The sequence below is a fragment of the Pteropus medius genome, unplaced genomic scaffold (genome assembly GCF_902729225.1).
Source record: "Pteropus medius unplaced genomic scaffold, Ma_sr-lr_union100, whole genome shotgun sequence".
NCBI lineage: Eukaryota > Metazoa > Chordata > Mammalia > Chiroptera > Pteropodidae > Pteropus > Pteropus medius.
The window spans coordinates 4,859,985-4,882,771 of record NW_024351735.1 but is presented as its reverse complement, the minus strand read 5'-3'; the positions used below and the strand labels follow the sequence as shown (position 1 = coordinate 4,882,771).

General features: G+C 34.4%; 1 protein-coding gene and 1 pseudogene across 2 annotated transcripts in view; both read left to right on the top strand.

Moving 5' to 3' along the window:
- Nucleotides 1–8,271, top strand: part of LOC120589085 (protein dpy-30 homolog) — a 58,019-nt pseudogene extending 49,748 nt beyond the window's left edge.
- Nucleotides 1–22,787, top strand: part of GPM6A (glycoprotein M6A) — a 242,296-nt gene that overhangs the window by 88,931 nt on the left and 130,578 nt on the right. The gene's annotated exons all lie outside the window — the stretch shown is intronic.

Below are 22,787 nucleotides of genomic sequence, written 5' to 3'. Positions count from 1 at the left end.
ACTTTAGCACTCAGTTATCGCCATACTTTTATATAAGCAGACTTTTGTCAGATTTATATATTCTGAAGAAGAGGATGTTAGATCTGAGAAGAAATGTGATGCCAGCAATAACTGGATGGCCCATTTGGATACCTTGTTTATTGAGTATTGATCCAGAAACTTTGATAGTTCTTTATAATCTATCTGGTGTTTTAAATAAGGCTATATATCTTTTCTGATTTCTACTTTGCAGTAAGAATGTGAAAAATTTTATTTTATTAGTATGTCCACATTTTCATGAAAGCTTCAAGATTTTTCTTCATGTTTTTCTGAGAGAAAAAAGACTTTCTTCTTTATATTTTAAAGGCACCAGATTATTAAATAGAAAATTTTAAATGTTAGATAATTAGTGCTCTGAAATTATTTTCCACACTCCATCCCTTAAGCTTAAAAAAAATAAATCTAAGTGCATTTTCAAATTTGAGCATAGAAACACTTATTATTAATATGAACTTTCAGACAAAAGGGTTTGGAATAAAGACATAACTTGACACAATAAGGGATGTTTTTCTTTTTCTTTGTTGTCTCTAAAAAAGTACAAATTAGAGCAAAAATAAAGGTTACTCTGAAAGAACACAAATTTTTAAAAACTGTCTTTATTCGCTGTCATTGCCTTTGGCTTCTGTGCCATCACACTTCCTGTTGCTCTGCCCATCTCTGAAACTATTCCTGGCTTCTCATGGATCCCTTTTCTCATTACTACCTTTTAATATAGGTCTTTCAAAAGTTCCTTTTTCTTTATTTCATTATATTAACTCTTGATATTTTATCCTCTAAGTTCTAATGCATTTCCACTTATTTATGCATTCATGCCAAACTGATTGACTAGCTGTTCTTTCCCAAGAATAATACCAAATGCCAAAAATATAGATTTTACCTTCTGGTCTCATCCTTTTATTTAACATCAATAAGATGAATAGAAATCTCATTCCAAGTACTATGGGGAGTTCACTACCCTCTCCTGAGAGCTTGCTTTCTTGTAACTGTTTCTTATTCTAAATTTCTGCTCTAACTGATCTTTTGATATCCAGTCACTTCCCAAGGCTGCCTTTATCTATCTAGCTCTACCCTGTGTGTGGCCATTGCCCTCCTTTTTGCTTGTTAAGGCACTGCTGGAAGCTAAAGGATAATGAAGGAAATTATTTCTCAATACAGAATAGAAAATTATTTACATTCGTTTTAAAACTGAAAAACAAATGAAATTTTGAATGTGAATGAAACTTCCAAATATGTGAACTGGACATGCAAATCACAATTTGTTTGCATCTTTTGCCACCTGTAGGTGCAGCAAACTGTGGCAGTCTGAAAGTAGGTCTCATGTTTCCCCCTCGTTACCCCAAAGCCACTGCATCCATGATCCCTGTCTTACACCAAATAGAGGATTAGGTGCCTGTTCTTCTTCAATGTAACTTGAATATTATGCCCTCGAATTGTACATCAAGAGTTCAGTTCATGTGTTTAGTTAGAGACTGCAGCCTCCAGGAAATGAAGGGGGAGAAAATGGGCCACAGTAATACACGGCATTCTAGGAGAAATATTTCTAGTAAGAAAAATTGTTGAAAGTATGATGTGGAAAGAAAGAGCACCTACGTGACAGGGATATTAGTTTTACATAAATATACGAAATATCCATTTTACAAATGTTATATATATATATATATATATTTCATGTAATGTATTATAAAGATGGATATTGGGGAGTCCAAGAAAATCCCACCTCAAGTTATTTGGTTTTATACTGATGATGTTCCTTAATCACTCACATCTGTACCTCCTCCCTTCCCATGTCTCTCATATCCATATTTTCGTTTTCCTGGACTTTTTGAATCTGCATTTCTTAAAAATGTCTCAATTCATCATCTCTTCTCAGTTCCAGTTGTTAGTCCCTTGCTATCCTAATTTAGTTTTCTGTTATGTGCCATGCAGGGTATTATAATAAACTTCTTACTGATTGTCTCGTCTCCATTTGTTCCTTTTATAGCACAAGATTTCTAAAGTAGGGCGTAGAAGTGTGCTCCTCTCCTGATTAAATCCATCAAGGCTGTTTTGTTTTACATTGAATAAAGTTTCCATCTCTCTCTTTAGATCTTTACTCAATAACTTTCTTAGATTTGTCTCTTATTTTTAATAGAAATACATGAGGGTGGATGGTAACTTTTTATTGATTTATTTACATCCTTCACTCTTTCCAGATTCATAAGTCACTCCTCTATTATTCATTTTGTTCATGCTTTTCCTTCATTCTGGATCACTACTTATTGCTCTGTTCTCATAATCTGCTCATCCACACATGCCCAAATGCACCCATTCTTCCAGATATAAGCCATGTAGCATCTCTTCCCAGAAATCTAGTAGGACTCATACTTTTTTTCTCAGAATTCATTTAACACAGTATCTGTGCTTATGTATCACTGTGGTTCTGCTTTATTATAAATGTTCTGTCTTCTCTTTTTAAACAAATAATGACTTAACTTTGGAAAAGAAAAATGCTTGCAGATAAATTCCAATATCTATTTATTAAATGAAAAAAAGTTATGAGTTTGGAATATATCAAAGATAAAGACAATTATCAAGGGATAGTGCTAAATGCCATGCCATTACGGTTTTCATTTCTTTGTCAATAAAACCATTTCTATATTAATCAGAGTAGGTTAGATTATGTTACAGTAACAAATTAACTCACAAATCTTACTGGCCTTACATATCAATGGATTATTTTTGTGTGGATGCTATAGATCTGATGTGGACCGCTAGGGAACTCTGTCCCATGTAGTTACTCAGGGCACTGGGCCAATAAAGACACAACATCTATAAATTTGCATTAACCAAAAAAGGAAGTGCATTTATATTTCTTATGTTTGTTATTCAGGCTTTTGCTTAGAAGTGACACACATGTGCTCTGTTCACAGTCAGCCAAAATTGGTCACAAAGTCTCATCCTATTGAAAAAGGGCTGGGAGAATTAGGCAGCACATGACTGGTGTGCTGTCTTTACCACACTTCTTACCAGGTCAGTTGGTGCTTACTACCTTCTTCTTCTAAATAGGAAAGTTCTTTATACTATTAAACTATAAACATATATAAAATTAATTACTAATTTTGAAATTAATAAATTTTATACATAGAAATAATTATCAAGGAATAATATTTCATACAGCTTAACACCATGTCCTTGTTAATGAATCTGTTGAAAAACAAAAAAATCCAGAATTAAAATGAAAAGGCTTATCATTTTTTTCTCACATGATTCTAAATTGTATATGTTTATTTTCTTCTCAGTTTCTTACTTGGATTTTTCAAAATTTATACACAGGTAAATAAAGCTCCAAAATTATTTTAAAATCTCCTTAGCTTAATAATAATAACAACAATAATAATATTTATTAAGTTTTATGTTTATAAGTTAATAAATAACAGTATTTATTGTGTGTACTAGAAGCAAGTACCAAGAGCATTGTATATATTATCTCCTAAAATTTTTGGAACATATTCTCATTTTATATGGAAGAGGATTGAAGTTAAGAAGGATGATAACTTTCAAAAAATACCAAGGGTAGTGTAAGGTAAACTTGTTATGTTTGACTCTAGTCTCTAATAATGTGTTCTCAGACTACTAGAGGTTGTAGTTGCAACTTACTTTGCTTCTTAACCTCTAGAATTTATTGTTAACATATTTGACTTTACAGACTGTAAGATAGATAGTTTTTAAAGTTAAAACAGAAGGAAGATTTAAATCCTTCCAATTAAGAACTCATTCATTCGATGAGTCCCAAAGGCATCAAATAGTTTTAATTCACTAGCTTTCAGGGTTAAAAATGGAAATGTATTCATGTGGGAAAAGGCTTTTCTTTAGGGGCCGCTACCTTTGAAAGTAGGAAGGCCAGACAACTACAAAACAGGCTTTCATAAAAAATTATACATCACTGCAAATGTTCAAGAAAACACTGTTTCAGCATGAGGCTGCTTAGAGTCAGTAGATTATAGCCTTGGTGTTTTGACAACTATTAAAGATGAGCTTTCTTACCAGTAACACCGAAAAGGAGCTGGGGATGGGGCGGGGGGCGGGGGCGGGTAGGCAAAAGAGAAATGAAGATATATGATCTTGAGAGAGAAATAAAGATTTTAATATTTCATTTGCAGAATAGTGTTCTTGGTTAGAAAACTACTGAGCTTCTTAAGGAAAAGGGTTTGCCTTAATGGGCATATGTGCATGTAGAAACCTTGTTTCTAGATTGAAGGAAAGGAGGGCCATCCAGTGGGTGGTTTCTAATGAAACAATATTGCAGTGAAGTATTCTTGAGTTCATTTATTAGAATGTGTATTAGACAGAGTGTTCTCTATTTTTTTTTTCTTTATTAGGCCCAAATGCCTCCTACTTCTACACTGCCTTACTATTTTGGTTTAGTAACTATCTGCATTGTGTCTTTTTCTGTCTGTGCTAGGATGCTTTCAAACTAAAAAGGGAAGTTCATTGATTGCTGGCTTTTACTTATACAGTTTTTATTGGCAACAAAAATATTTCAAAAATATTGTTTGTTTTTGAGCTCAGAATGAAGCTATGTAAATCAAAATGCGTTGAACTCACCTTTATTCTTTTGTATTTTGGTTGTCACATCGAGGCACTCATCTTATAGTTATGAGATTGAATAAGCGTGTAGAAACTTTATATATTAATATTAAAGTAATATAGTTGCTACATGTGTGAGATTACTTGAATTTAATATTCTGTACCTTGATTTCTTGATACTTTATGTAATATCCTATTATACGAGTTTCTGAATTATCTTACATTATAGAGAATCAGTCAAATGGAATAGGAGACTTTATGCTTCAACACACCCATTTCTTTAATCACTAAGAAAAAATCATATTTCCTGAACATTAAAAGTTATGAGTATAGTAACCGATTATTTGCTATGTGGTCTTTTTAGAAAAAAAATGATTTAAATAATCTGGATTATTTAAATACCAACTAAATCATTTTCCAAGTACACAATACTTGGAAGTTTTTCATCTATTTATCTATAGGAGGATGAGGTAGAAGGTCCAAAGCTTTTATCACATTATCAAAAAGGTTCAGGATGCACAAAAATTTGGGAATTATTGAAATAATAGTTTCTTTTCTGTTAACTATAGGGTAAGCTGGAATAACTGACTTAAAATTTGAGAGCAGAGATAGTTATGGAATAATTTAAATTTGAAAAGGGTACTGTCTTAATTTGTTCAGGCCACTTTAACAAATGACCACAGACTGGCTTAAACAGCAAATATTCATTTCCCACAGTTCCGGAGGCTGGAAGTCCAAGGTCATGGTCTCAGTAGATTCAGTGCCTGGTGAGAGACTGCTTCGTGGAAAGCAGAACACTCTCTGGGGTCTCTTTCATAAGCACACTAATCCTACTCTTGAGGCTTCCTCCTCATGACTAATAATGTCTGAAAGGCCCTACCTCCTAACACCGTCACCAGGAGAGTTAGGTTTGAACATATGGATTTGAGGGGCACACACACAGACGTTGCAGTACTGGCTTCAGTAAATATTTCATGTAGGAAGGGAGCTGTGAACTTCAGGTTGGTGAATATTTAGAAAAGTAAAGTGAAAGGAAGGGCAGTGGAGAAGAACTTGAACACATATGGCGTGTATTTTGGGGACAGCAAATTATTTGATTTGTCTCTACTATTAAGAATAAGAAAAGGTGCAGTGCAATACCCAGTAGACAGGTAGCTCAGAGCCAGGTTTATGAATTCAATCATTTAAATTATGGAGAGAAAGTCAAAGTGTTTTATAATAGTAATAATGTGATAAAATCTCTTCTATGATTGTCCTGACAATATGAGAAAGGGGAGTTTTTGAACCATATAAATTATTTGGGAAGTCACTGCAATGATCCAGGTAAATATTGCTAAAAGTGAAAATTGTGAGAATAGAAAGGTCTAAATTATTATAGATATTTCAAGAAAAGGAATTATGACCAGACTAGCTGAGAGAAAGGGAGAGAGTAATCTGAACTGGAACCTACATATTTAGATCCATGTTCCTGGTTTTGAGGAGATTTAATTGTAGTTTAACTCAGTGGTGAATATGTGTTTATAAGTAGAAGGGTAACTGTGCACAGATGGATGATTACATTGTTAGGTGAACGTTTAGTGTAAATGATAAGTTACTACTCATTTATTCAGGAATTTTAAGTGATTTATTATTGGAATCTATATCTGTTGGTAAAACATTGAGGTAAACTCTGGTAATATCATTACCTACTCTGTAAGTAAAATGTTCACATTAGAAATTAGTAATGTAGAGCATGTGCTCCTCTGCAATAAGAACTCACATGTTTATTGTAATTACTCATTCTTTGCTGAGGAGCCCTGAAAATGAAATCCTGTATCTCATCTGCACAGACCCACCACTAGGAAAGAGCATTTTAAGGACATACCCATATTTTTGGCAATTAACTAAGAAAATGTTCTTAATTGACTTCTGTTTCAAAAAATTACCTGTTTCTTTTTTGGTGTCTTAATTGACTATAAAGAAATAATTTAAGGTACTAGTACTATTAAAGGTGTTAATTGACTATAGAAAAAGAAGAGGACTGAATTAAGCTGTGTAGAGTAAGAGCAAACACAAGTAGTATATAATACGTAATAAGACCTCTTTCTCTAGAAAAGATGAAAGAGCTTAAGATAATTTTTACCTATATCTTCATAAGAAAGAGCAATGAATAGAGAAAATTCAAAAATATAAATTCAATAAAAGATAAATTAAAATAATAAAAAATAAACTGAGCCCAAGAGATACTTACAGAAGCTTGACAGTGATTAAAAGAAAAAAAAATCAAATATTTAAAAGAAAATCAAGAGGAATTTAATGAATCATTAGTTAACTTGAGAAAACTTGACTCTTGTGTAAGCTATAAGACCTCTCTAACCACCATTTCATGATCTGAATGATCACGGACAATCGTGAACAATGATCACTGAAATCTTCTCGAGTTCTAATAAGATTGGATTTTAAAGAGTCTAAATAGGTTTATGAGTGAGAATGAACATCAGCAATCTGTGTAGATACAAGAAAATTATTTTCATTGAGACCTAAAATGGACAAATCAAGACAAGACCAAAATAAGACATAGAAATTGAAGGACATATTAGATTTTTGGTTTTATACAGTGAAGGGCGAAACTGTTGCCTTTTGAATAAAAGTAATGTTGACAGAAGGTACACAGGTTTGAGATGACTCAGCTTTGTAGTGGGAGGATTTTAAAAGACTGCTTTATTCCCTACTAACCTTAGGAGACCCATGACCTTTGTGTTTGAGTTGAGCAAGATTTAGACTCATATAATTATATATTTGTCATGTTAAACAAAAATTAATCTGACACTTGTTCAAGGCTATCACAATAGAGGTCAAGACGGTTGCAGTAGAAGAGAGGGATTGAGTTTAAGTGCAAATATAATAAAAGACAGCTGGGGATCTGTAGGTAAGGGATAGAATGAAAGGGTCAGTGGATGACAAATTACTTAAGAGGAGACATAAGGGTAGGAGATTCTTGCTAAACTGGCCTAAGAATTCTTACTAAAGTAGGCCAAGGATTTATACATCACAGGCAAGGGATGAAGAACTTGATCAAATATCAAGTGTGATCAGATACCATGAGTGAGGATTCTCTTTAAACAGACTTAGCAGGACTTTTCCTAAAACTGGGCTAAGCAGGTCAAGGACAGGGCCCAATTATGAAGCCTAGTTGAAAAGAGGGCTCAGAGGAACCTGTCTAAAGTTTGATCAAGCTACAAGTCTTTGGCACCTTTACAGATGAAATTGCCTCTAAGCCATTGTCCCGCAAAGCACGGATTGGCATACCTCAGTGCAAAACGAAAAGGTTGCAGTGTGGTCAGAGCTCTTAGGAATGAATGGCTTGGGCGTGGACCGGTATCCAGGGACTGTGACTTGCAGAGTCCACCGTGGAGCCAGAGCAAAGGCTGGAGAGACAGTCGCATGTTGCAGAAAACTTTACTGAGTACAGCCTCACAGACGACGTCTAGAGGATAGTAGAAAATTAGAAGATAAATGCAGAAAAGTCATCAAAACAGAAGATCTTCAGCCTTTACCAACTCGTGCCTACCTGAATCAGACAGCTGTGCCTTTCTCATCACAAGGTCTTACAAAGAAGGACCACTAAATCCCATTAAATTTCTAGCGTCAAATGTTTAAGAGGAAAAAGCACAGTTTGAAGACTAAAACTGACTTACTGGAAAGAATAGAAAAACTGGATGGTTACTATAGATTTACATGATTAAGAGACAGTTTTTATTGACAAGATGTTCACCCTTTTTAGAAATATAGGATCCTTGAGGACAAACAACTTATTTCTGGAGTTGCAGAAGAGAACATAGCTCCCTTATTTTGATTAAATCACCATACTTATTTAATGAATGTATTCTGTGCAATCTTTTTTCAGATTGTCTTTAACTTTTTTAAAATGACCTTCACAAGAAACCGTTAAGCTTAAAAATAAAAATTAGCTTCAGCTTATTCCCTTTTCTCCAGAATGTATCATGTCTACCTGGAATTGATATGATAGTTTTATAAGATGTTCCTATTGAGAAAAACTGGTTAAAGGATACACAGGAACTTTCTGTAGTATTTCTTACAACTGTATGTGAATTTACAATTATCTCAATATAAAAAAGTTAAATTCGAAACAAAATAATTTCTAGAATACCTACAGCAGAGTGTTAAACCAAGTGCTGGGCTCTTCTGAGCCCTGGGTCGCATGTGGCTCCACTGTTGTCTGTGCGTGAAGCTGACCTGGGTCCCAGCTTTTTGAAAGTAGGATATGTGTCTCACTTATCTGCCATAGCCTTGAATTAAAAAAAAAAAAAGTGTTGAAACAGACTCAGCAAGGTTAAGGAAATTTGTGAGGGTCACTTAGCATTCCAGTGACAGAATTAGGATTACAAATGAGATAGTTCCATCCATTGGGCTTTCTAACTCATCCTTCTAGTTTCTGGAGAGGGGGCCTCTTCAGTTGGGGTCCAGATGCAGCTCTAGCACTTTCTGTGGCAGAAAAAAGTTACAAATGAGGAAAGGAGAGACATTTATATTGGAGAAACCAAAGTTGTTGTTTGTTAATTATTCTCTGCTTTTAGGTGAAATCTCTTTTATGCTCTATATTTTATTACATGGTTTTTCATCTAGGAAATTTTGCATATCACTTTCGGCATGCAAATATTTTTCCTAGCATTCATGCGTATAGAAAGATTGACTTGTTTATTCCATAGAATTAGAGATGAGAGATTTTCTACTTAAAGTTTGAGATGTATATCTGTAAGTGATATAAAGAATAGGCACATAGGTAATAACTTCAATAAACTTCAAATCAAAGACAAATTTTGCATCATTTTAAAAATTAGCATTTTTATATTATAGTTAAGTAAGCAAAAATTGGGAATTGAGAAAATCTTGTTTTTATTTTGCATAAACTAATAATTCACATTCCTATTAAAATATAATTAAACTATAATGACAATTCTTAATATTTTAAATTAAGTGTGGGATGTAGTATCATAATAGAAAAAAACGGCATAGAAATATAAAGAACTGTTTATTCTTTTTTCCTCCAATTTTATTGAGATATAATTGACATACATCACTGTATATGTTTAAGTCATGCAGCATGATGGCTTATTCTACATATATTGTGAAATGATTACCACAGTAGGTTCAGCTAATATCCATCTTCTCATATAGATATGTTTATTCTTTTTATGGCCCCTTAGTATGTAATGTTGGTGAACATAAAATACTTCATCAATGAAAAAAAAGTTGATAAGAGTATCTGCTCTTTCCAATTCATACTGGGTTACCGTGAAGACCAAACTCAATCACAACTGCCTTTAAAATCTAAAACGTAATATACCTCTATCTCTGTCTGTCTGTCTGTCTCTCTGTCTGTCTATCTATCTATCTATCTATCTATCTATCTATCTATCTATCTATCTATCTATCTGCTTTTAAACAGTGTTTAGAATTTTAATTATTTTACACAATTTAATGCTAAATTTGCCTTTGGAGAATCTTTTAGATTTAGGAAACCTCGGGAACATTATTCCCAAAAAGAAATCTTTACAAAATATTGCTGTTATCTTAGAGTAACAAAGCTGTTTTTTTCCAGAATTTTATCAAATGTTTTATGTGTGCAAAACCAAAAAGAACTAAATTCTAATTTCTGGAAGAAATAAAATTAGCTGGGTATTTTTTAAAATGGTAACTTGACTGATAAATATGGAAACTACAAAACTCGTATTTTGTATGCAATGTGAGTTTACATCATGCATTTTATTTCTGCATTTTTTAGAATCAGTAGAAAACTTTTTAATCTGCGTATGGCTATTAAAGACATCAATTTTTTATCTCTCTGTTTTTAAAAAAGGCTAGCATGTTTTCATATGTTCATATATAGTAATAATTGAGCATGTATATGAAAGATTATTCCTTCTCTTGAAAGTATTTTAGATGATTCAGTTGTCGGCAATGACGCATTGCAGAGGTTTGCTGGCCCTTTAATGCTCTGTTTCTGTTGTCATGGAAATAAGATTTTCAAGTAGGTTTATCTGCTCTGCTTTGCTTTTTATAGATTCCCTATCATTTTAAGTTGGTTTTGGACAAGCATCCTTAGCCTTTAAATAAAACACAAATCTACCATTTTTCAATGTTTTTACTAATACAATTTTTTAAAAAAATCTATGGAGTGGAGGGTTAGATTTTCCAAGAGTGTACATTATATGTAGATGTTCATCTCTTGGCCCTAAAAAGTAGGATTTAAAAAAAATAATAATAATGAGAATGAAAAACAAAAACAGGATTCAATTCCAATTTCAAGCTTTTAAAAAGTATGTAAAAAATAAGACAGAATATATATCACACTCACATTATTAGTTGTATAAGTATAATTTATATAGGAAAAAAATTTGAAACATGAACAGAATTATCTAACTACTCATGTTTATTCAAATTTCTAATCTTGGCCTTTATGTTCCTTCACTACTCAGTAGCTTCTTCTAGAAATCATTAGGACAGAGAGATTTGTTGGGTTTGAATCTAGGTTCTGCCACGAACTAGCTGTGTGGCATTGGCAAATTATTGCAACTATCCCTCAGTTTCTTTATCCATAAAATGGGATTAATAACAGTTATTATGACAATTAAATGTTTTAATATATGTAGGGTACTTAGAACAGTAATTTGAGCCAAGTAAGTGTTTCATTAATGTTGCTTCTGCTATTATTTTCATCGTTCTTTACCATTCTCCCATTCCTTCTTCAAATTCAGCAAACCTTTGCTGCCTTATGACTTTGGCCTCTGGATTGCCATTGAATTATCAATGTTTTCTGTGTCACAATACCTAATATTCTACTTCCTTGTTAACGCTTATAAAACTTGGAAATTATATATACTTATTTTATTAGTAGTTTATTCTCTACCTTCCATATGTGAAAAGATTCACTACATTTTTATTGAAGTAACAAATAATGGAGAAAATTCATTTAAAATGGCCAGATACTTCCTCGTTTCCTCATTCACTAAGTAGATGTTTTAAAGATAGAAATGATTCTGAATTTTTTTAATTTTTACATTTTCAAACAAAGCATTTTCCTATGTTCTAGAGATTTATTATGGGTTAGATTTATTGTTCCTTTTGAGAAAAAATTTCTTTATTTTCTTGAGTGAGTTGTACCTGTAGTTGTTTTCTAATATCTGTCACCAAATCTAACAAAATGTCCTCCCTGTTGTACTGGAGGTGATCATTTATTTCTTTTTGATGAATCAGCCTAAAGAACATTATTACTTTACATATATAAGAATTTCATTAAGATAGTTTAATTTAAACATGATTTATAATGCTTCCTCTATTTAGGAATTATAATTTTAAGTTCCATTCTTAAAGATTGAGTATTATTAGTTAGGATCCTCTCTAACTTATTCAGACAAAGGTATATATCCTTTGATGATAGCAAAGACATGAAGAAACTTCTTGGAGTTAGAATAAATGAACAAGTTAAATGGGAATCAACAATGATTAATAATTTCAAACTATTATGTACATTACTGGAAAACTGATGTTCAAGCCTGCTCCATTCCTACAGTGAAAATGTTTAGATGTATCTACTATTTTGGTGGAGTGCCTATTTCTGTTCAAACCATTTGCTCATTTATTAATTTACTTTTTAATCATTATGTTTGTTTTCTTAATTTTGAATTGAAAGAGTTTCTTATGCATTCTGGACACAATTTCATTTTCAAATACAAGCATTGTTCTGTGACTTGCCTTTACTTTTTATTAACAGTGTCTTTCAAAAGCGAATGTCTTTAATTTTGATGAAGTTAAAATGATTTTCTTCTAGTTTGTCATTTAAGTTTTGTTTTGCTTATTTTTCATGCAGTTTCTTTTTCATTTTAACATGGTAGAATATTTTTCTTTTTATTGCATCTGGAATATTAGTCATAGTTAGAATTCTATTCCCTTACCCATATTACAAAGGAATTCAGCTAACATGTTTTCTTCTAACACTTGTTTGATTTTATTGGTTTTCTTCTGATTCATTTGGAGTTTATTCTCGTGTATGCCATGAGATGTGAATTGAACTTCTCTTTCAAAATGGCTACCTCACACTAATACCATCTATTTAAAAGTCTAGCCTTTTAAGGATCCTGTTAACTTTTACTTGATCTTGAATAACCTTAAGTAAAATATACTAGCAACATTAAGATAAAAGAATAGTGGAAAATGGTGCCTCGAACAGCTGTTTATTTTGACTCATTCCTGAAGATAGACCTAGTATCATATATAGATTCACAATTTACTCTTAGAAACACCATATCTTTTACTCACATAAAGTTTACCTAATGGACAGGAAAGAGTAACAGACTAAATGTGAATGGGGATGTAGTAACTGAGTTTATATCTATTTATAATCAGCCCTGCTTCCTTGGAATAGATTGCTGGGTCTGTTGCAGGGAACCGGCATTTAGTGCCATGGACAGAAAATGAAGTTGCAACTTCCTTATTTAGGGCAGTAGCATTTCATGTGAGCAAGTGTGATTTATTTTTATTTTTATTTTTCTTGAGCAAATGGAAATGTGAGTTTTCATCAAGAGATAAAGAACATTATGAAGACCAGATTTTTTCAGGGTTGGGGGGGTACTTTAGGTGAAGGGAGAACAGACACAGTTCAGTTTTGGAAAGATGCCTATGGAATGCCATGTAGATCTCTGTGGGAGGCAGTTGCATCCACGAGTCGACTTCCAGAGAGGTACTTCCTCAAACGCTTAAGAGAGACACATTTCACAAATCACAGCAGTCTTTGGGCTAGGTATGTATGAATGTATCTGCAATTCATGGTACATTTCAAGTTCAAACAACCTTACTGTCTAAAGCTTGAATGATAATATGATGTTTATTTCTATTTTTCTCTGGGAGAAATGGAATAATTTCAAATTCAATGGTAAATTGTCATAAGTAGGTAAAGAATTGCTTTACTTTTTCTCTCAACCCCTTATCTTGAAAAACACAAATGCAACCGATCATTTATTCATGATAAGTCACTATTAGAAGAGTGCGTGTGTGGTTTAACCAACACCCATTGAATAGCTGGCTGTTCTTTGTAAGGTGCTATGCTAGGTGCTTTGTGGAATCAAAGAATATAGGAATCTAGTTTTTGGTCTCAAAGTGCGCATAATCTTCTATTTAAGAGTAGGATTTACTTGCAGAAGTTGTTCCATCACTGTGTGTTGGTCATAGGTTGAATAGCCATCTTTGACTTTTGCATAGTTTTCTATCTAACCAAGTTGAAAATGCATAGTAGAGACTCCAGTGCTTATCATCTAGCTTCCAAGACAGACATAGACAAAAACGACTATATAATAAATGCTAGAGAAAAATAACCAAGTACTGTATGTAACAGAAGAGGAATTCTTGGTTCTGACTTCCCCAAACACTCTCCTCCTGCCCTATTTTATTGGATAGCAACTCCCTTTCATTTCAGGCTGAAAACTCCAGTGTCTGTAACTCCTCTTTCTCACACCCTTCACAACAAGCTCTTAGAAAATTCTGTCAGTATTACCTTCTACATATTTCCAGAATTTGACCATTTCTCAGTAACCCAAAGATACTCTCTTGGTTTGATTGGTCATTCTCTATGTCCCCTGGTTACCTCAGTTGTCCTCTCATGGGTCAACCTGCTTTTGCTCTTGCTTCTTGTAATCTATTATTAGCTTCCTATTGCTGCTGTGACAGATTACCACGAGCTTGGTAGCTTAAAACAATACAAATTTATTATCTCACAGTGAGGGTAGTTAGAAGTCTGAAATGGGTTTCACTGGGCTAAAATCTAGATGTCAGCTGGGAGGTTCCTTCTGTAGTCTTTAGGAGAGAATCTATTCCTTTGCCTGTTCCACTTTCAAGAGGTTACCTGCTTTCCTTGGCTCATGGCACCTTTCTTCATCTTCAAAGCCAGCAGTGTAACATCCCTCCTCCCTCCTGTATGTGCATATATGTGCATATATGTGCGTGTGTTTGTCTCTTTCCCTTCTCTTACCTCTGCTTCTGTTGTCACATCTTCTATGACTTTGACACTCTTGTCTTCCTCTTGTAGAGCCCTTGTGATTACATTGGACCCACCCATACAGGTATTCCAGGATAATCTCTCTACCTAAGGGTCCTTTTGTTATGTGAATTAACAAAATTCCACACCTGTTGATCCTGTTTAAAGTAAATAAGATCATATCATTCTTCAGTTTAAAATTCTCTAATAGCTCTAAACTCATTCTTAATAAAAGCCAAAATACTTAAATGATCTACAAAGCCCCGGATGATATGCCCTTCCCCACTGTCTTTCTGACATCACAACCTATCCTTTCTTTTATCCACTGTGCTTCAGCTACACTGTCATCCATGCTGTCATTGGAGCATGTTCAACCACACTCTTGATTTAAGACCTTTGCACTTTTTTCTCTGCCTAGAATCCTTCCAAGTAAGACTAGCTCTTGCCCTTTTTTCAAAGTCTTCACTTAAACTCATGTTCTCAATGCTCCCTTTCCCAGTCAGCTTGTCTAAAAATTCAACACATTATTCTGGAAATTTCATATTTCTCTCCTATTTTTTTATATCCATCTCCTTAGAACTTACTACTATATATCCTACAATATGATTTATTTACTAAATTTTTTCCTGTTCATCTTTTGACTTCTATACCAAGAGTTTCAAGGTTTTGTCTTTTTTGTTTAATCTTCACTCCTTATTGCTGGAAAGACTTTCTGCCTTACAGTGGACCTCAAAAAAATATTAGGTGAATGAAATAATAAACTAAAGGAATGAATACTGTGGAGCAGAAGAAAATGGAACTTAGCTAGAAGAACGAGTAGGCTTTTCGTACCTAGAGAAGTGTAGTCCAGGTTGAGAGAAGACTGTGAGTAAAGGCACAGAGGGCATGGACTGTCAGGGAATATCAATAAAATTGGTGTGATTAGAGCATGATGTGGCAGAGAAAATGATCTCTTTGCCAAAGATGTATGTATGTTCCCCCTTTAAAACATGGAGCTCTTGCCAGGAAGTGGCTGCCTAGCAGGACATACTTCCTAGTCCCCCTTACAGGTAGGTCGAGCTTGTGACAGTGTTCTAGCCAATGAAATGTCAGTGGACTCGAGGGCATCTCTTCCAGGCCAGACCCATAAAAGCTTCCCGTGTTTGAGACCTTTATGCTATTTTGTCTTTCTGACTTTTGGATAGGAGACAACTCCCAAGGAAACAATAAAAACCACATGTAAAAAAATGGCAGGGCTAATGTCAACCTCATTCTCTGAATTACTACTTGTAGGAAGATGGTTCTACCATACGTTCCACTTAGCTAGCTCTGTAACACAAGCAAGAAATATGCTTTTGTGACAACTGAGTCATTTTACATTTTTACATTTAGGGATCTATTTGTTACGACAATGAGCTTACCCTAAATAATATTCATATTATGTAGAAATGGTATTCTAGGGGTAAAAAAATTTGGACATTTAGTTGTAACTAAATAATTTTGGAAAGTTAATAAAATTAAAAATGATTTCTTATAACAGAAGCAATAATTGTAGAAAAATTAGAAAACATAAATAGAAGGAAGAGAAATAAATTCATAATCTTATTATATACATCTATTTCTGTTAATATTTATTTTCTATTAATACTTTCTACATCGATGTATCTTTCTCTCTTTGTTATAAGGATAGGATAAAACAGCAACTGTATTTCATAATATTTTTATATATCAACACTTTTCTACTTAGCAAATGTTCTGCAGACCCTATTTTTTAAATACACCCAAATATAACTCCTTTATATATTCTTAGGTGTCTGTGTGTATTTCAGTGGACATGTTGCAAGGAGTTGAAATATATGTACACACTAGGTGTTAACATCGGTCCTCTTGGAAGAATAGGGGAAATTGGGAATGGAGAAGGACATAGAAGGTTATTAATTTTAAATATATTTTTTTACATTGGATTGTGTTCAGAAGCAACACTGAGATTCATCCCCAGATTTTCTGGTTCAGTAGGTATAGAGTAAGTTCTGGGATCCATTTTTTCCTAAAGGCTTCTCAGGTGATTCAGATACAAAACCAGGTTTAGAAGATGATCTCTGGTTCCCCAAGACACTGTATTCTTGCAGGGAGTCAGCTATTTCCAAGAACGTTCCACAAGTTAACAAAAGTAAGTGCATGTTCATTGTGTGATAAAATTTATGTTTCCTAATCATTTAAATGGGTTCCAGTCAATGATATTTTCATGTGCTATTTACTTATTCATATGTTCCTAAGGGGAAACACTATAGCAGTGGTATTCCGAGATGAAGGGACATGGGAGAAGTAGTTCTCCTGGGCATCCCAGAGCTCCCAGGAATTGGCAATTTGTAACAAACACTCAAGAAAACAAGATACAGTTTTACAGCACTGTCTTCTCAATGCCAGCATGAACATGTGATGGGATTCTGCAGACCCAAGCGACAGGGAAGGGAAAGGAAGAATAGTGCCACACCAGTGGAGAGAGCAGGTGTCATGTGACCCAGTCCTGGGGCCTCTGTCTCAGTTTGGAGTTTTTAGGGATGAGGAAAAGAGTGAAATTGACATACTCAACCAAATGACCTTTATGCTTCTTTATTCTTCCCTTTCTTTGTGGGAGATATGTGATGCAAAAGATGCATTACAGCTTCAATAAAATGAAGAAGGGATGTGCTTTTGTTTTATAATAGTAATGATGGTAGTAATAATCCTAATATTTATTATAATGATTATTTTTATGATTCAGGATCTCTCAGTTCTGACTTGTCAGTGTAAACTTCTAGTTTTTTTTTTTTTCTTTAAAAAAATCCTATTTAAGGGAAAAATGCACAGGTGAGAGGGTGCTGAGAGTTTAATCTCTTCCATTCAGGATTAGACATGTAATGGAGACTTGCGTACGTATGCAGCCATATGAGTTTACAGTACGCATTCAATACAAAAGGAGTCAGGAAGGGGAAAAGTGTGCAAAGGTGAGAGATGCAAACCTCAGTTGTGACTGTGCTGGCAGACAACATCCTTGAGTAGGAGGATTTCTCACTTTTTAAAGATTTTCCTAACCACTCGAGCAAACAAACAAGCCAAGAATAAAACAAACTAAAAAATACAGTCGAACAATTCTAAGGGACGGTGGAGTACTTGTCCTTTTGCTAAAGCCTATACTTCTCCCTCTCCTCCTGGGCTGGGAGCCAGAATGGAGGCGTGGGGACATTCTATAGCAGATTTCGCTTTGCTTTGTGAAAGCCAGGCCATCATTTTCAGATTAAAGGCCTGACAAATAAATAGTGGAATAAATCTTAACACATCTCTCTCAGTTGGGTAGTCAACAACCACTTTGGCAGCATTAAGTATCCACTTCCCTCTGAAGTTGCTGTGGGCGTCAGTCTCATTTACCTAGCACCATAGCTACACAGCGCCCAGTAGAACTGGCTTTTTCTAAAACACACTAGCTCAGAGACTTAGCATTACAGCATTTCTTTGGAAGTATCTGGGAGACTTCTAGCCCAGTTTCTTCATTTATAATTCAAGAAACGGTGGCCTAAATCTTCCTGGCCCAAGTAAGGGCTTAGTAAGGGTGATTTTTCTCTCTGCTCTCTTCTCGCTCAGACTTGGCCACTGTTGGTTGGTTTTATGTGCTGGGTATTGCTGATCTGAGGTGCCCACTAGGGACCAAAAATGAATTGAGGCTGGTGGTTGGGGAAAAAAGTTCGTATGGTTACAATGAATCACAGTTTCTACTGTGACTCATTCTGCTCGTGGGACATACTGCTTAAGTTCTCTGTTCCTTAATGTCCTTATTCTTAAATGGGAAAATAAAATATCTGAGTTTCTCTACTGGCAACAATGTAAAGCTGAATTGGACTTAACTAAAAATATTTATCTGTTTGCATGTTCATATCTTGCCTTGCTGTCACCCCCTTTCCCCCCAAAAAAAATCTGTTGGCTAGGGAGAAATCAGCATGAAAGATTCAAGATTGCTTTATGAGCTGGATTAACGATGTGATAAAGAGACTTAAAACAAAACAAATACACCAGCATCATATTGAGTCTGCATTTCGCTTTCACACTGCACATCTTCAGAAAGCTAATGGAGCCCAAACACCAGGAGAGCAAAGATAAGTAGAAGAAACGAGCAATACGCTGTCTAGGACTGCAATCAAGCATATGTCTAATTTGGTTTAGATCTCCATGCTAGAACAGTATACTAGGCCTGTGCGTGCTCTGGTCTTGTTTACCTCTGTGCCACATTGACTATTTACTTAGTTTTCTGTATGATGCTGAGAATGCCAGTGCGATCTCACACACTAGTAGAAATTTTGAAGTCCACTGAAAATGTTCCCTCTTCTTTGATCTTCTCCGAGGTGAGCTGATCTACTCTTTTCTCTCTCTGTCTCTGATGGTTTCTTTTTGATACCAGTCTAATGGTGCTTAATGACAGGAGGTAACATATCCTACTGAATTAGGATTTTGAGGTTGGAATCTATTAGCAACATTTTTTTTTTTTTAAATTCTTTGTAGTCCTTAGCAGAGTGTCTCACACTAGATATTTTCTTAATACTAATTAAAAAATTTAAGTTATCAATATTAATGTGATTCTACAATGGTCTATAAGTATTCCGCTCATATAGAGTTCTGTGGTGGTTAGTGAGGAGTAGAGGCTGTGAAGGGCTCAGTAGATCTGCTTGACACACTGTCTTGTTTTCAAAAATTACTTTATGTAGTTTTTGCTACCAACTCTCTGCCTTTTTCAATGGCTCACATTCTAACTCATTTTGTCTTCTTTCTTTAATCTCTTCCCTAGGAATCTTTATCCATTCTTGCTGATGATATTTTCCCCTTTTGTTAAAAGCCTATCCAGATAAGACATTTATCATTGCCTGCCCACCTTCTCTTGTCTTCTGGGAACAGAACCTTTGCATATTTATGGGGAAATGATTCTCCCAGTAAATTCTCCCAGCAATGGGAATAATCCTTCCCTCTGGTGTTGCTTTAAGGCACGAACATTGAGGCTATGCACTGTCGTCAGCCATGTTTCTTTCTGCAGGGAAAGAGTCTAGAATAGAGACGATAGTGTCACATAGCAGAAATAGTAGAGGCAAGAAACTCTCCCTCACATCTTTTTGGGTGCAGGCATTCTGTGACCCAGACGCTCCCCTGTCAAGACCTGTCCACTTTGTGGATGGATTTTTGAAACTCCCCTTTGATTTAAGCTTGTCAAAGTTGGCTTTCTATCTCTTGCACCAAAAAAGCCTTGAATAATACACCAGGTAAACATAATGTTTATATGTTGATAAATAAAAGAATGTTTGTATCAATTTTGGAGATTGGCAAATGGAGATCAATATATAAAATCATCTAGTTTCTTTCACATATGTTAAAATTTTGGAGGAAAATAAAATAATGTTTTAACCCAAGTTAATGTTTCCTTCCAGTTGTTCCAGCTGTCTTTGGTTCCTTCTGCCAGATCCTAAGCTGACTAAGTTCTTGGAAGGCAGATATGCTTTATCAATTTCTGTGTGTTAGTAACTAGCACAATTTCTGTTATATAAAAACTATACTAATAATTTTGAAATGAAGTAACATTAATATTAATATTATTAATTATAATTATTATAATAATATGTTGTCCTGATACAAAATCCTTAGAAAAGCCAGAGTATTTGTTACATTATTTCCTACACCATTTTGTTTTATGCTCCTTGTATTTATAAATAAAAAAATAATATTAAGCTTCCCTTTTACTGGAAGATAATTTATTTAAAAAACAAAAACATTATCTTCTTATTTAGTTGGGATTAAGGTTTAAATCTCAAATACTTGGGAGAGGTCAAGATTAAAAATATTTCTAGAGTCGGTCAGCCAAAGAATAATGTTTTTTTGCTTGTTTGCTTGTTACTAAATGAGTTGCTGAATTAGAGAGCCAGATTTGTAAGAAAGAAATGAAAAAAAAACGAAAAATGGAGACAGAATTGACAATAGAAGAAAGACGGAGGGAGTGCTGATCTAGACAAATCTACGTCTAGTGTCAGTGAAGTAATTTCATTGTTGAGTGTCATCTAGAATTAAGATGGTAAATTGGCTCTTAAATTCGGAAATCAAAAGTTCCATTCATGACTTTTGAGAGCAATATTGAAAAAATGAAGTGAATGGAAACCAAATTGCAGGGAACCTTCTAGGAGATGGAGAGAGGTGAGGGAAGCCTGTCAATTAATCTAATTAATACATGGATTGCTTTGCAAAACAGAGAAAGAGGTTATGTTCCTGACATAGAGCCCATCAGTGGAATATTTTCAATTTCATGTTGAGGAATTTGTATGTGATTCACTGGGGCATTGGTCTGTTCAAAATAAATTACTCTCTAAAACCAGTCATAAAGTAATTTAGACTCTGGGAATGTAAGCCTGGTGCTTTGAGCTTTTGTTTAAAAAAAAAAAAAAAAAAAGTGCCAGAGGAGGTAATGTTACAATAAATAGAGCAGCTATTCAAAGGCACCTTCGGTTTTGACTAATAATTTATTCTTGTTCTTTTTTGGTGTCTGCAGGCTTAAGTAAGCAATCTATTAGATTCAAATATTATTTTGTTTCTATCTAGTGGGTATAATTTATCCAGAGTGTAGCTCTACAGGGATTCACAGTTATTAAATAAAGGGCATTTCTTTCAACCACTCTATGTGTCTGATAAAGCTCCAGCCTTAATTACTGGTTGACAAGAAAAGGGCAAGTAGAAATAGATGCTATGCTATTTCCAATATGAAGGAATTCTCGTACACATTTTTAAAAACTAGATAAATAAGTGAGATAGGGAATCAAATGATCTTGGCTATTTGGATTCCTTTTCCAGTTCAGAGGATGAGTAAAAATCGCCAAACTAAATGTGAAGGTGTTAAGCCCACTTTTTTTCTTAGCCCAGTTAGCCTAGGACACATATGGGATTATAGACAGAAAGAAGTCAGGAAATATAAGTCAACAAATCAATGGAAGAATAAATCAGAAATAATGGAGACTGCATGTGAAGCTGAAAAATTACAACAAGGAAAATAAGTAAGCGCAGAATGGTGGTGTGCATGGATTCCAAATATAAGAGCCCTCTGCTTTATGGATATGCTATTTCTTCTAAAAGGAGGAAGGGTATGGACTATGCAGACAGACCACTTGCTTTGAATCTCAACTCTCACACTCCCTAGTTGTGTGATCTTAGTAAAATCACTTAAATCCTTTGTGCCTCAGTTTCAATATCTGTGCAATGAGGATGATAATAATACCTCATAAAGTTGTTGTGAAGATTAAATGGGATAATATATGTGATGGTTTTAGAACAGCGCCTGGCACATCAAAAGGGTTTATATGAGAATCATCATCATCATCATCATCATCATCATCATCATTGTTATTGTTATTACCATTACATTATTATATACACTCTGGGCTACATAGCTATAATGTATCATAAAAGTTATGCATAGCATCTGCATATATATAAATATATACACACACGTGTGTGTATAACGAATGTGATATAGCGAATATGCCCACCTTTAAATCTAAAGTTCAGCTAAGATCAGACTGTGGTATTTAACACAATTTCACTGAATGTTTAAGGATCAATAAAAATAAAAGACAGCTTAACCCTCACTGACTAACTATAGATCTTTTTGACCCTCATGCCGCCACCTCTCCCTTCTCATTCTCATTTCTATTCCCTCTCCCTTCTTCCCGTCCTCCCTTCTTCCTTTTCTCCCTTCCTCCCTTCCGATGGCCGTCTGTCTGTTTTTGCCTCCAGAAAATGGATGTCCACTTCATGCAGGGCCAAATGCCATGACCAGACACTGGGCTTAATCTGACCTTCCATTGCTCAGATTGTGGTAATTACGAGAAAATGATCATTTAGTGTTCAGTGTTTAAATTAATATATTTTAAGCAAAACAATTTAAGGTACCATCCCAGTCCAGTCCAGTCTAAATCTACCTTGTTCATGGTTTCTGCACTTAGTTTTACAGTAACTTTATATATGCACCAAGAATAATGGCTAGGTTCTTATTTTACATCTACTGCAAAAGGGTACATCCTGGCAATTTTTCTGAAATAAAGTTGTTGAAGTCTCTACATGCTAAAAACCCTCAACTAGTAGCTTTGTAGATGAAATAGTAATTTAAAACACT